General features: G+C 32.1%; 2 protein-coding genes across 2 annotated transcripts in view; both read right to left on the reverse strand.

The window, feature by feature from the left end:
• Positions 1–15,950, reverse strand: part of LOC149480164 (uncharacterized) — a 381,320-nt gene that overhangs the window by 193,274 nt on the left and 172,096 nt on the right. The gene's annotated exons all lie outside the window — the stretch shown is intronic.
• Positions 1–15,950, reverse strand: part of LOC149480168 (uncharacterized) — a 180,127-nt gene that overhangs the window by 122,476 nt on the left and 41,701 nt on the right. Inside the window, exon 2 of the mRNA XM_089707300.1 lies at positions 14,641–14,675. The gene's annotated coding sequence lies outside the window, so the exon portion shown is untranslated. The remainder of the gene's footprint in view (positions 1–14,640; positions 14,676–15,950) is intronic.

Below are 15,950 nucleotides of genomic sequence, written 5' to 3' on the forward strand. Positions count from 1 at the left end.
ATTATTTATTTAACTTCAGCACCAAAACAAACAGCTCTTTAAAATCACACCCAGATGTTAAGGTAAAATTTTCAATACGAATCGCATGAATTTCTATTTGCATTCAATGTTCAGACTTCATTTCAATAGCATTGTGAGTGTTATGAACATTAAATCAGTCTATCGTGATAATCAACGGAGCTAATACAACTCGCAATCAGATGAAAGTTTCAAATCATTTACCGCTCCGTGGGCGAACTGCAAATCCTGACAAGTTATATGCGATTATATAACGTGTGCCTTTATTTATGTCAACAATATCTTCAACACGTACACGTGAGCTTTTTTAACACTTTATTGTGCTGCCAACATAACAATAGTAGGTACAATAAAAACTTAAACTAAGACATGCAACACAGAAGGCGGCCATATTAGCTTTGTACCAATTTGTTCGAAAAGTTTAAGAATGAATTTTCAGTTATTTTTGTGTTTTGGACGATGTCTTGGTTCACTAACAGTTTAATTTAATAGATTATTCTACTAAATAAACGTACGTATAGAATCATGATAATATTATATATAATTATCACATCACGCATTTTCTTATAAAAATACTAGCTTTCCGCCCGCGGCTTCGCCCGCGTTTTCAGAGAAAAACCCGTTCCCGTAGGATTTCCGGGATAAAACCTATCCTATGTCCTTTCTCGGGTATCAAAATATATCTATACCAAATTTCATGCAAATTGGTTCAGTAGTTCAGGCGTGATTGAGTAACAGACAGATAGACAGAGTTACTTTCGCATTTATAATATTAGTATGGATAGGCAGGTGAAAACGGTAAAATGAGAATCGAATTAGACACCGCACCGGTAAGAGCCAAAAATATGAAAACATTTCATCTTTAGGTTAATTTATGCATCTTGATGAAATATCAATAAAGTTTATTAGGTATATAGTTATTAAGAAGCTGTCATTCAACGTTTTCATCACATCATTCAAATTTTATTAAAGCCATTAAATTTAAATATTAAAACTAGGATTTCATTTCATATAAGAGATTTTTAATACCTACTGTTGATCTTTATAAAATGTTTCTAATAGTTTTCATCTAAATATAGAACAAATTTTAATTAAATCCATTTAAAAATAGTAAATTTTACAATACTGGACTGGCAGCAAGTCAAGAGCAAATCTAGGTTTAACGTTATTTAACTCTTTATTAGTTTTATTAATAAAATGTCTGTTTTACGGCTGATTTTATTATGATGCTTACTAAATAGATATTGATTAGAAACATTTAACTATGATTTACGAATACTATAGGAACATACGTGTTTTTATGTTACATTCCTAACATTGACGCAAATAATTTAGAACAAATATAGCTTTGGAGGTCAAGACAGACTAATCATCGCAGGCAAACAATACGATCAATCTACAAGACATGAAACATTTATTTACGGTCATAAAATATAAAGTACTCGTAATGCAAAATGATATCATATGTAATAACTAGGTCGTTAGATAGCCGTTCAATTAAAAATCATGTCAAGATCATAAAATGTAAATAGGACCAGTATATGAGTGGCAATTTAAAAGAAGCGTTTGATATAGTACTATATGTGATTGAGGAACTTAATACAATTGCGTCTGCTCTTCATGAAATGTAATTTATGTTATATTCATGTAGCACTAAACGCTTGATTGGCTTAGTGCCTTTAAAACGTTCCATCAAGGTGCGTGAGTCACAAAGTTAGCCGCAGCTCGCCCGGCGTGCACCAAGGCTGTATTATGGCCCACGCATTATTCCTCTTATACAAATGTTTTGAGTGCGCGGGTGGACTGCCGAGTGTCGGTGTGGTCTCAGGATATTAAATTATTGATTAACTTATCTCAAATTTAACACCTCATAAAGTTTAATAACGTTTAAATTACGTTCGATATTTATCTTCCCAATATCTCATTATATCAAAATTTATATGAAATCGATATTTAAATAGTAATATCTGTTGTCTACTGTGATTATTATTAGATAGACATTAATTATAGATTTGTTCGGGCAGTAATTTTAGAATACAGGGATTTATATAGCGGTGTATAATAGACAAAGTCCATTATGTCAGGACAAGTATCTTTGAAATACTATGCCCGGGTGCAGTATTCTATAGAAATCAGTGTGGTCTTTGTTAATTAAGTCTTGGAGTGACATAACGCTTTCTTTATATATTTTGCAGTTAGTACTGTATTTGAGCTCAAGTGGAAATCTGATAAAATAGCAGTTAAGCCGTATATTATTCGCTATTGCCTATACCTTATTCATGTCACTGTCAATGTTTTACGGAGCGGAGGAGACATTTGCGTATTTATGGATGTTTTCTCTAAGTAATTTCAATAAAATATCGATGCAAATCCCGTATATGCATTTAACATTAAAGCGAATTACTTATATAAAGGACAAATAAGTACTCAATAATTTAGTAATAACATTTTATTAGCACGTAAATAACTAATTTATACATAAACACGAATAAATATCTACACATACAGCAGTGGATGGCTGAGCAAGAACGCATAATGAAAATTAAACAGCTCATTTCACGAATCTATCTTATAAATTGATTTATTAAACTAACAAAAGTAAAATTCATAAATTCAAAAATATTTTGCATTTGAAACTTTTATAAAATTACATCCTACTAGGTAATTTATGTTTATTATTTTCGAACTGCAAATTTTCTTACGATAATCATGAGTCATGACATAGGTTTCAGGATCGGCTTAATTCAGTACTCTTATACAGCTCATTTATGTGAATTATTGTTTATCGAATACAATACAATATCTGAGTAAAAAGTTATTGATAACTTTTATCAAATTAGAAGAGCTTTTCCGACTTCAAACCTGCCAAATTAGAAACAACGCAGCTCTGCATAATTCATATTGAACAAGCTACAATATAAATAAATTATAGACAGGCAGCAACTTAGCAAGATGAAAATAAATCTACTATAATATATTACGGAAGCTATAAAATTCAGCAAAATCTCAAACTTAATTTATACTAAGTCCGTCATACAGCACATAAGGCTTTTCCATATGTATCACCATATTATCATGTAAACCAGAAGCAATACCATAATGTCTGGATACCGGTTTAAGTAAATTCACGTCTAGTGATAGTATCATAAACGTGTGTTTTGGTCTATTGTGTACAACTGCGGCGTGAGTTATGAGGCGAGGAAAATTACACCTATTTTTGTTCATGTTTGATTATTCTCACTTCGATATATCGTATACAGCATATAGTATTCTTAAGTTTTCTTTTTGTTCGTGTCCACCAAGCTCTGAAACTGTTGGACGGACTTTGAAATTTCTTTTAATTATTTCTTCATTATTATTGAATAACATAAACTTTAGGGATGATAATATGATTCATTACAAATACACTGTTTGATGCGTGCCTATATATACTAGTAAATGCAAAATCAAAAAATTAATCACACTTGTAAACACGTCATTTATCTCGTTGTCTCTCGTGCAAAAATTCCATCAAAACCTTAAAAGACCTCCTCTCATATTTTCTCAGTCGAGGCTCGACGATATAGTGTGGATTCATGAAAAGTTATGCTGAAAGACCAAGATGCAAGAACTCAGATCATTGTGTCAACATTTAATTAATTTATAGATATTATCACAGATTACAAATAGTTTCGTAGTTAAGTGTATTTATAGAAAAAGTTATCTAATACTTGCATAACAACAAAGGCACTCGCGACCACAATGGGGTGGACATTACAGGTTACACAGGTTTATTTATCCCGTGCAATACTCTCTAATCTGAGTCAACTTAATTATTGCATGTTAACTGTATCTTTACGGCGTTTTAAACTTTATAAAAGGATATTACACAAAAGGCCAGCACTTACAACCTTATTGATTGTGGTAATAAACTTAATAGCTACTACTTTTACCGATATGGTGGAGCGATTGATATAAAATTGAGAAAGTTACCGCATGCCTCCAGTATTGTGAATTGTGTAAACTGTCTTGTTTGTCTATAAACTCTGGGGTTTTTATTTTTAAAAGTATTTGCAGTCTTCCTATGATTTTCTTAGTTTTACTACAGAGTATGTGTTCCCCGACGAGTACAATATGGGGGTCTTCAAGCGAAGAGTGAACGGGTACCTTCTAGGGAAGCGCGCTCCATCATAGGCCACATCTCAGCTTACCATCAGGCGAGATCGTGGTCAAGCGCTTCCCTATCACACCATTAAATAAAAAAAAGATTTTCATAATTTATAACATATTATCTCGCTATTTGAATATTATAGTCGTCTCCATGGCTGACTGCTTCTTGGAATTGCATTAAACTGCTTACCAAGGAAGATACATTCGCACAAAACGATTCGCGTCATCATTTCTCTTGCGAACATCTAAGGATTGGAACTCTCTACCGACTACAGTTTTCATAGTTTCTTACAATCTATCCAAATTGAAAGCAAATGTGAATATGCACCTTCTAGGTAAACATGCTCCAACTTAGGACGCGTTGTCACTTACGATCAGGTGAAACAGCGGCCAAATGTTTACCTATTCATGAATTAAAAAAATAAATAAAAAAATAATTTGGAAAATCCAAAAGTGCACGCCTCATAATTTTTTTTTTAATAAATATTTATTAATTATTATTTTTGTTTATTTAATAACAATTAAACCACATCGAATCAGACCCTGAAAAATGAAAGGGTTCTATTCCTGAGCATACTCAAGCGTAAGAGAAAAAAAAAGACTCGATTAGTAAAGTATTTCGGTCGCTATCGTGTTAACAAGAAAAAGGATCCGCACATACAGACACACGGACGTCCAAGACAGAACTTTTTTAAACTGTTTTTTAACTAGTTTAAATAACAAAAATGACATCAAAAATATCATGAACGTTAAAAATAGTGTTTTTTCTTAATATGTGTGTGTATGTATTATCTTACAAGTGCAATGTATGATACATAAAGACATTTTAAGTTTGAAAAATCAGATGTTTTGCGCGAAGTGACAGTAGTACCCACCTCAACGCTTCGCTTATGAGGCGTGCAATATGCACCAAATTTAGTGAATCGCGAAGTCTGTGCTGTTTAGTCGTAGTTATGCAAGTCATATTCCCCGCATATGCTTTATAATGTTCAGCAAATCCAACTTTATAAACTGCAAAACGTCCTATACTTCCCTGCTATTAAATAAAAAAAAATTGGTTGTCTGTAAAGTCGGTTTACTGACGATAGTTGAACGTGACAACGTCCGATTGTGCTTCTTTATCGCTCGTTCCACGCTCTCGCTTGCATGGAACGCCTCAGAGCGAGGTAACGCCGCATGAGTCATGTTTTTTCGTGCGTGCAGCCGGCTCTATCGAATTATAAGACGTTGTCACGTCAAAAACATGTTTAGTTATTCAAGAATTTCTAAAAAACAACCGTAACACCATCATTTCCTAAAGCGAAACATTAACACCAATTTTTACGATACATCTCTCTACACTTATTCCTTATCTCGAACAATTTATTAATTTATTTTTCATTCCACTAAGTAAACGCTCCAACACGCATAAAAAGCCACTCAATTATTCCAGTACTATTTCTAGATGCAAGACAATAAAACGAAATCCCGCATTTTACGATACATTAATACTAAAAGCCCCTGCTCGTGTAGGCCACAGATTAAAAATGACCGTAAACTGATCACAACACTCGGAAGTCACACGCTACAAACGTCATTCACAAAAACCCACTAAAAAAAGCAGTATAACAATAAAATGCCTGTTTTATTACTTAATCTGTCGTCGTGTTTACACCGCACCTCATTGGTTTCTCGTAAAATCCTTTTTATTTCTTTTTGAGTGCTTATTTATCATAAGTTATCAAGTGTGAGGTTTTATTGCGTAGTGCATCGACCAATTAATATTGATTTAAAATTATCGATTTTTTAATTATCGTAATTATGCGCTTTAACTAAGAGGCTAATTTTTTATGGTTCATTAAACTTAATGATAATTGTGTGGGTGGTGATCGTTTTAAGGGGGTCGAAATTTACCAAGTTTTATATGCCAAAAGTATGATTTTTGTTAGGTAATATTCTAGGTAACCTCTATCGAAGCGAATTAGTTCAATGTGGGTGAGTAAAAACGTGCGATCTTGAAACAATAAATATTTTCAAACAGGGCCTGGGAAAAAATTTAAAGCAGAAAGTAAACAACGTACTGTAAGGATTGACCTTTGATTTAATTTCGCCGCGAAATTGTACTTAGGTACACTGTAATATAGAGCTGACGGCGAATCATCGATCCAAACGATGATAACTCAAACCTACTGACAGCTATAATTGACATAATATTAATCAAACATACTGACAATAATTACCATCGAAGCAACCGACCGAAGATTTTCAATCGTTTGATGTCACACAATGCCCTTTCGGTACTAAAGAGGCGAGCCCGTCCAATCAATTTAGACTAATCTATCCTATTATCTTGTAACTGCAAATATGTGCATGATAAATCACACCATTCAATGTTAATTTTGTGACTTGCAAACAAGATGTACCGTCAACCGAGACGTGACAAATTGTATGCATCATTTTTCATGTTTTCTTAACAAAAGACACATTGTGTGTTTAATTAACCGATGCAATGGTTGAGTAATTTGAGTTTTGCAATCAAATTCTAAGAATTCTAATGTTTTCCATACGACCTACGATTTGTTGCTTTTCGGGTAGTAAATTAAGCAAAGCAGATATTACCTAGATCTGGGATAAAATTATTTTTAATTCTGTTAACAACTTAATTAAATCGTCACCATTTTCTACTTTATTCTGAAAAATAACAAACCTTACTCTCAGTCTAGTCTATACCGTTTTCCCAGCATTAAATTTCCAATTATTTATACAGCAAACATTTACGGTGTGCCTTTACGAGCGAAGATATTGTGAGCTGATCGACTCTTGTCTGCTAGCGAATGTTACAGCCATTTTATAGACCTTTGATATACCATAATATATGGCAAATCCTGCCAAGTACATAATATAATCCCAATTTTAATATAGTCTAGTATGACTAATGATATTCTTGTCTCTATTTTAAGGTCATTTTTGAAGCTACGATTTCTAGGCAAGTTTTAAGATTTATTTAAGTATCTTAGTAAATTTAATTACTCCTATGTTCTCCGATAAAAACTTATATAAAGCATGTAAGAAATTCGGCTGATTTTATAAAAAGGTTGGTAGTTGCAAATTATCCACATTACGTCTAGTCGAATAGGTGAAGGAAAACATCATCAAGCAATAAATGATTACAACACAAATTACCGTACTATGAAAACGAACTATAAATCACTGGCTAGTTACACACACGCCACCAATTGTCCCACCGGAAGCTTTTATTCAAACGATTTCATGTTCAAATGCTCAAACTTTAACACGACACTGAAATTTGTCATAAAACACTACTTCAAAATAATTTACCACCAAACTAGCAAGCAATTAAAGTCCATTATGACAACATAAATCAATTTCGTGTACGATTTACGCAACACATAAACAACAAACAATTTTTCAGACATGATATAAAAATGGCGTCGGCACGAGTGTGGTTTTACGACTATTTTACGAGTGCGATAAAATATCCATGCATTTGTTACAAATTGGTACTACAGCATAGAAAAGTCAACGAACCGGCACACATTCCTATTTAATTATGTTTTTATAGCTGACAAGTGGCGTGTTTCATTGTGAAACGAAAATATGGATCGTTTTCACTATCGATTTCAATTATTGATTGACAAACAACATTATTATATCTAAAAAAAAATCTGCGGTTTCTCCCGTAACAATTCCACTTTCTTAATAATTTTAATGACTCATGTAGCTTCCACTATAATAGTCCGTTTTCTTATGGGAAAAGGTATACATTTTTGAGTAAAGTAATGCCATTTGGCACGAATGTTGTACTCGTCCACCTAAGCCCAAATCGCCTGGTAGCCAGTGTCTACTCCCCGGCAGAAGGGAGGGAGGGGGGGTTATAGAACAGAGCGCCCGGCGCTCGGAAAAAAAATTCTGGCGGATTCATTTTGCCCTTTGAGTCGAGTTTGGTGTCGTTATCAGGTAACTAGATGATGCCTGATTCATTCCCCATACCAGTTTTTGCACGCCTCATAAGCGAAGCGTTGAGGTGGGTACTACTGTCACTTCGCGCAAAACATCTGATTTTTCAAACTTAAAATGTCTTTATGTATCATACATTGCACTTGTAAGATAACACATACACACACATATTAAGAAAAAACACTATTTTTAACATTCATGATATTTTTGATGTCATTTTTGTTATTTAAACTAGTTAAAAAACAGTTTAAAAAAGTTCTGTCTTGGACGTCCGTGTGTCTGTATGTGCGGATCCTTTTTCTTGTTAACACGATAGCGACCGAAATACTTTACTGATCGAGTCTTTTTTTTTCTCTTACGCTTGAGTATGCTCAGGAATAGAACCCTTTCATTTTTCAGGGTCTGATTCGATGTGGTTTAATTGTTATTAAATAAACAAAAATAATAATTAATAAATAATTATTAAAAAAAAATTATGAGGCGTGCACTTTTGGATTTTCCAAACTATTTAGGGTTCCGTAGCAAAATATGTCACAATCTTTAAAATAATAAACTTTTGGCAGTGGCAAAATCCAAACAAACCAGTATATTTTTATATTTTTGTATCAAACTTGATTTATAAAAAAATAGTTTCTGAAAGGCCATTTTATGCAGATTATAAAAACATTAACATGTAACATATATCTTATCATTTTCAATGTGAAATAAATTATAGAAAGTACAGGAACGTTCGTCAGCGCAGCGTAGGGGACGGCTAATAGACCCGAAAAATAAGCAATAACATAAAACAAAAACCAGTCAAGTGCGAGTCTGACTCGCCCATCTAGTGTTTCGTACTTATTTGTCCTATACCATGTTATCTTGTCTGGTAGGACCTGGTTAACTGATACACACACACTTTCGTCTTTATAATATTAGTGTGATTTTTAATCATCTTTAAATTATAAATGAAGTCCTATCAAAAGTTCCACACAAACCTTGCGGAAATGCACAGGCCTTCAAAATGTTCTTAATAAACCCGTTGCAGCTAAAAGCAAAAAATCGTACGTTCAACCCTCAGCCCCCGAGGGCAGTGCAGCTAACTATTGGGACCTCCACTTACGATTCGTTGTGATCACGCGCGAACCCGCCTCACACATCCTGCATTGTCCTAATTTGTAAGTCTTCGTACGAGCTCGATAGAACATGGACGTCTAAAAATCTAACACTACGGTATTTATAGCGACATTTGTAATTCGACAACAATACAAGTTTATCAAGATCAGGTTGAATTGAATTGAAGTTTGATTCATTGTAGTTTCTCCCTCTTCATAAAATTACTATCACGTACCACGATGTTTTTTAAATTTATTTGACTACTTTTTAATTATTAAAATACTTCATAACCCTCACATGTTATAGTCGTAATATAGTGTTTTGAATTTACAAAATACTAGCAGTAAATGGAAAATTTACATTATGTCACTAAACAAACTGCTTTAACTACACTAAATGAATAAATTTCTGCAGCATTATAATATTGTAGTCGTACGTTTAATAGCCAATTATAACAGCCTCTACAAAATATAAAACGCCAATAACAAACCAATTTGAAGCGTAACAATAAAAGAAAAGAGTCGATTTCAACTTTGTTACAACTGATCGGCAAATAATAAAGGATTTGATGAGCAATTTGCATAATGGCTACGAGAAAATGGTCTTAGTTCCGATAGAAATAAGGTTGATGTTGTTACAGAAGTTTTATTGCCTAAAATTGTGATATCTCAATTGGGATCGATAATTTCGAATTTATGAGTGTGTAACGATCGGAGGTTGTTTGTTAAACGTTCAGGGAATTTTGTTGGTTTCTTTTGGCGTTTATTTTTTTGATGGGATCGGAACTAAATATGTGTTGTTTGAGATTAAACTGATTTGAGATACTAATTTTACTTCGCTGTATTAAAAATGACACTGTGAGATACTTTATAATTATTTAATTTAATTAAGTACCTCACATTTGTGATGTATCATAGGTGCAACCTAATAATTATAAGCTTTCTTATAGGTATTTGAAAGAAAAAGTTACATAATGTTATGAATACCGTCATGTAATAAATACCTCCCACTATCTCAAGAAACTTCCGGGATGATAATTACAAAGGAGACATTGAATTCCGTTTAAATGCTCCCGCTTTTCTTTATGGTAAGTAACTATATACGAGCGTGTTTATAACTAAAGCTAGAAGAAAAAAATGCATTAAAACGAGAAGGCAATATAATGAAGATAAAATATTTCAATGCAAAACCTTCATAGATTTATAGAATTTCAATTGTGAATCCCTGTACTATATCTATTAGGTTTCCGAACCGATATTAAATAATTTCTGAATTTTACGAAAATCTCTCTACGGAAATCTAATCTCTCTACCTTTTTAAAAAGATATCAAGTTAAATGAATGTTTTGAGTTTAAAAAGAAAGGGAAATATAGGTTATTGTTGAATTTTTTAGATCCATCAACTAAAACATTTACTGCCTTCAACAGTTTATCGAATAAACGAAGCAATGTATCAAATGGCATAACATCAATTCATTTAAATTCGGCCCAAAATGCAAATATATGTATCAGATAAACCCTCATTATGCAGGAATTCCACAGTGCACCTGTTCGTTCACTCCATTACTATTTTATTTAAATGTCAAATAAAAGTTTATACAGATAATTTATGTTATTATAATGTCGCTTAAGCGGTGGGCTAGAGCCTGGGTCTGATAAAATAAAAAATGTTTCCTGTTGCAACAGTTTACGAAAATCTGTAGCAATTTTGTATGCAAGAAAGAAAGTACATTTATTTATACAAGTAACAAGTAAGATATTATGCGGCATGCAACATTCATAAAATGTTTTTTTTTTTTTAATAGGCAAGAGTTTTCAATCTTGCTCTTGTTACAGATATAGTAGTGAAAAATTTCAGATAATAAAATAAAAAATAGAATCTCCGTTATATCTGGAACAATCGGCTATTAACGACTTCTACATAAAATATATTTGCATTACTAAACTAGACATATTATTTCGTTTCGCAAAATATTTGTTTTTAATTTCTATTTTAATTTGTGATTGTGTCCATAATATATTTTCTCCGCCGTATTTTAAATTAGTTCTTTCATCACGCGATTTATCAATAAACATAATTTTAAAAAATTATCTGTTCTAAGATCGTATCCTGATTTAAATATTTATTAAATATATTTTAAACTATTTCCTAAAGAAATAAAATACAAAGGTTCCGTAGATTATTTGAAATAATTATTTACAGAAGGTACACGCTTTATTTAAGTCAGAACTCAGAACTAATTTACGCAATCTACGTATATATAATATATATGTATATAACAACTAGCGGTCCGCCCCGGCTTCGCCCGTGGTACCTACATGTTTAAACTATCCTATCTCTCAAGTTGGATCGAACTGCATATGGTGTGCGAATTTTATTATAATCGGTTAAGTGGTTTAAGATATATAAATATGAACCCCTAAACTCCGTTGCTACCTACATTTAGCGTTCTGATCCACTAAAACAAATTCAGAACGATTTAGCCACACATTATATCTCAAACACTAAATTTAAATTAAAAATTATAACCGAAATTGGCAAACAACCGCCCACGTAGCGATAAACATGCGAGATAATATATTATCTTAATAATATCTTCTAAAATAAATACCTTTACAGACTAATATTAGTAAGATCGTATTATGTGTAGTAAGATTATGGCCAAGGATCGTTTCAAAGGAAATTATGTGTATAATTAAATACTCGCTAATAATAAACTATAGATTTTATAATTTTCTTGATATAGGTTACATTTTAAAATGAAATGTAGAGATAACTAAATGAATATTGTTCATAGCGTACGACATTTTATCATTAGTGGTGAAATAGTTTTCATAAATAAATAAATAAATAAATATTATAGGACATTATTACACAAATCGACCTAGTCCCACAGTAAGCTCAATTAAGGCTTGTGTTGTGGGTACTAGGCGACGATAAATATAATATTTAATAAATACATATATAGATAATAACACCCAGACCCAAGAACAAATAATTGAGTTCATCACACAAATATTTGCCCTGACCGGGGATCGAACCCGGGACCGTCGGCTCAGTAGGCAGTTACTTTACCACTGCGCCAACCGCGTCGTCATAGTTTTGTTTAATTATCATTTTTCTAGTAGGAAATTTTCACTTTTACCGTAATTAACCAATGTAGTAGAGGACCCTGTGTCATTTAATAATGATAATATAGTTTATCCCAGAATAAATTAGAAAAATAAACAAGCCACAAATGCAATGAATATAAAAACCTATGCCATTTTCGTTCATCGAACCCACTTCCTCAATATAAACAAAAGAATCTTAAAACAGCGGCTAATTAAACCGAAAATAAAACCATTGTCATTAAGTCCGTCAACACCATCAAATTGTGGACACCGTAACAATATTGATCCTTTGACACAATTCTTATAATTTTGTTTTGAATTTTGGACTCTAATCAATTGGTAATAAGATTGATAATAGTTTGGAGAGAAATGATCGACTTTTGTATATAAAAGTTTGACGAAAAATCTTGATCATGTCTGTGTGGCGTGCGGTAAATATCTCGTAAAGTTAACGAATGTTCGAAGAATGCTTTTGGTGTTTAGAGGGTGGCTATCATATATGATTTTAAAAGACACTTGTAACTATTTAACAATATTAATATTATTGTTTGCCATACTATTTGGAAAATACGCTGCAATTGCATATTTCCATGTTATATCGAAATATATGAAGTTTAATTGAATCTTTGTAGAAATTAGATTATATCAGAATACTAAGTTAATTAGGTAAGTAGATATTCTTGCAAGTTCTTATCACAAAGGTACCTGTGTTACAATCTGTCCTTGTTCCACTAATTGGTCACAAACCTATCTACATGTATTAAAAATATTGCACGTCTTCAAGCACTAAGGAAACTAGTAAAGATAATTATCTGGTATAGTTCTGTAAATGCATACATAAAAAAGCTTCGCAATTACTAAGTATATCTGCAGCACAGTACCTAGTTCAGATTACGGAAATTTTATTAAAAATTTATTAGTTTATTTCATAACTTTTCACGTATTTCCTTAGTTCTGCAGTTTAGTTTATGACATGTTAATTATAAAAAAAATGTTTATTACTTTTAACTTCTTACGTTTTCTATAGGTTACAAAATAACTGATAATCAAATTCACTCTCACATCATAATATATTGTTTAGTCGTCCATTTACATTCCAAACCATAGTACGCCTTTTACAAAAAGCACGGTCACCCTACAAATGGGACCATAGTTATAACTTACTTCTGATCTGACACAAAGCCAGGCGCGGAATGTTAATTTTTATTAAAAACTACCGTTTAAATCAGATTCCACTACAATATTAGCATTGGAAACACAGCTAATTGTAATCATTAATATTATACTAAAAGAAATATATTTTTTACCCAACGTTTAATGAAAATCAATGTAAAATACTTATATAGTCAATTTCATTTACTGATATAAACTTTTACAAGTATTTAATGTGTATTTATATTCATAAATCATATAAAAGGGTATAGACTATAAGTAGAGTATCAAGATATAATAGGATTTTATCTTAGCTGAAGAAAGAAGTGATTAAATTATTGTAGGCGTTATTTCAATCGAAAATCTATTTTTATTTATTATTTCTATGGCATCTTTCTATTCCTTACTATTTATCTAAATTATTGTTTACTAATATTAAGACTATGATAATATATTCTATGCTAATTTTGCGGTTTACTAAATATATAAGCTATAATTTATGAGAAGTCATCTGAGAGACAGTTCAATCTGTAATCCATTTGACTCTGTCAAATATTTACCAAAACATTACTTAACTTTAATTTATTGAGCTGTAAATCTTACATTTTTCTTGCTTACGTCACACTTGCTTTTGTGTTGACATGGAAATAGAATAACTTAGGATACACTTTGGTTATATTGAATTCCAGAAGAAGTCATCGATTGTTTCAGTCTCATGAATTTTAATACAAAGAATTACCTATTGATTCTTTTTTTATGGATTTCTTCTTTATGCTTGAAAGAAAACATGATATGCTAAGTTAGACTTATTGACGTGACAACGTCTTATCATTCGATAAAGCCGGTTGCACGCACGAAAAAACATGACTCATGCGGCGTTACCTCGCTCTGAGGCGTTCCATGTAAAGGATTGAAGTGCAAGCGAGAGCGCGGAACGAGCGACAAAGAAGCACAATCGGACGTTGTCACGTTCAACTATCGTCAGTAAACCGACTTTACAGACGACCATTTTTTCCTATTGAATGTACCTACATTAATTAACGTTTAATGATGTAAAACTAAAAGTAAATCTTCTGAACTGGAAAATTATTTATTCATTCTAAAAACATCTCCTTTTATATTCACTTTCTTCTGTCCTGTCCTCAATACTACTTACTCAATATTCGTTCTTTCATTTCAGCTTGGAGGATCCTGAAAAAGACAAAAAAGAAACAATGTGAAATCGATTACAATCAAATTAAGAAAAAACTTATTACTAACTTATTAATATTAATGTACTGTAATTCAATGAAAATACCAGTGGCTATAACAATCTGAAATAAAATGTCTGTAAGAAAAATTTAAGAGTTTCAATGTTTGAAAAATTCTATCACATATCCTATAACCTTAAAACTTAAACATCCGAATGCAAAAAGCGCTTGCCGGATAAATAAGATCGTGACACGATTGCCATAAATAATTAATCCACATTCTCGTCACTGACAAATAAATCGATCTGCTGCTAATAAATATGTATAAAAATAATAAATATTTGTATGTAAATGCACGCGTTTGCAATAAAGTGTACCGTCTAGACGGCGTCGGGGCCCGCGATAGGTATGCAACTGTAGACCACCATGTCAGAGGTACACACTACACACGTCTTCATTATTTTGGATTTATTTATTTTCACCATGTGTATAAATGAAGGAATATAAAGTTTAATAGGGCATAAAGTACTGAATAGCACAAGTACAAGTTCTTTGCTAATATTAAATTTAAAACTGCTTAAAATGGGTCATCACGTATGTACGACGATTCCTTCTACATATCGCAATTATACATAATACCTATTTATATGATAAAATCATATTTATTTATGAAATGTTATACCTGAAAGCACGAGGTCAATTTGCAGTTCTGTTTTCAGAGCAGTTTTTGCTTATGTAATATTTACTTCAATGTCATAATACAGTGGAAATATCCTGATAATTAAAATTACTGAAGACTTATTTATTTATATGTTAAGTCAGTAGGCCCATAACATTATGCCATAAGAAGGCCTGCAGTTACTCGGGAAGTGTGTCGATATTATGGTCGATATGTTATGACTAAGCTAACGCAGCGGAAATAGTTATTTTATACAGACTTCAAATTCAAAAATTTGCTTTATAATTTTATTATTTTTTTAACTAATTACTAACCTACTGAATAATTACTAAAACCTAACTCGCTTGGTACTATAAAGTATGTTCTAGTAGCAATTACTATGTGACCTACAACTACTGTTCGCTATCTCCGTGATTTCTGTTTTATTTAATGCCTTAACTGTTTCATAAACTACCCTCTATTAGAGACATATTATATAATAAAATCGTCAACCCGCACTTGGCCAGCATGGTGGATGCCTGTACCCTCATAGGAGGCCCGTGTCCCAGCAGTGGGAACGAATATTATGATGTCAGGCTGATGATGATATCTATCTAT

This window comes from Colias philodice, chromosome 19, assembly GCF_061535455.1.
Source record: "Colias philodice isolate Cphi_HAF_F1 chromosome 19, ilColPhil1 Martin Lab GWU primary, whole genome shotgun sequence".
Taxonomy (NCBI): Eukaryota; Metazoa; Arthropoda; class Insecta; order Lepidoptera; family Pieridae; genus Colias; species Colias philodice.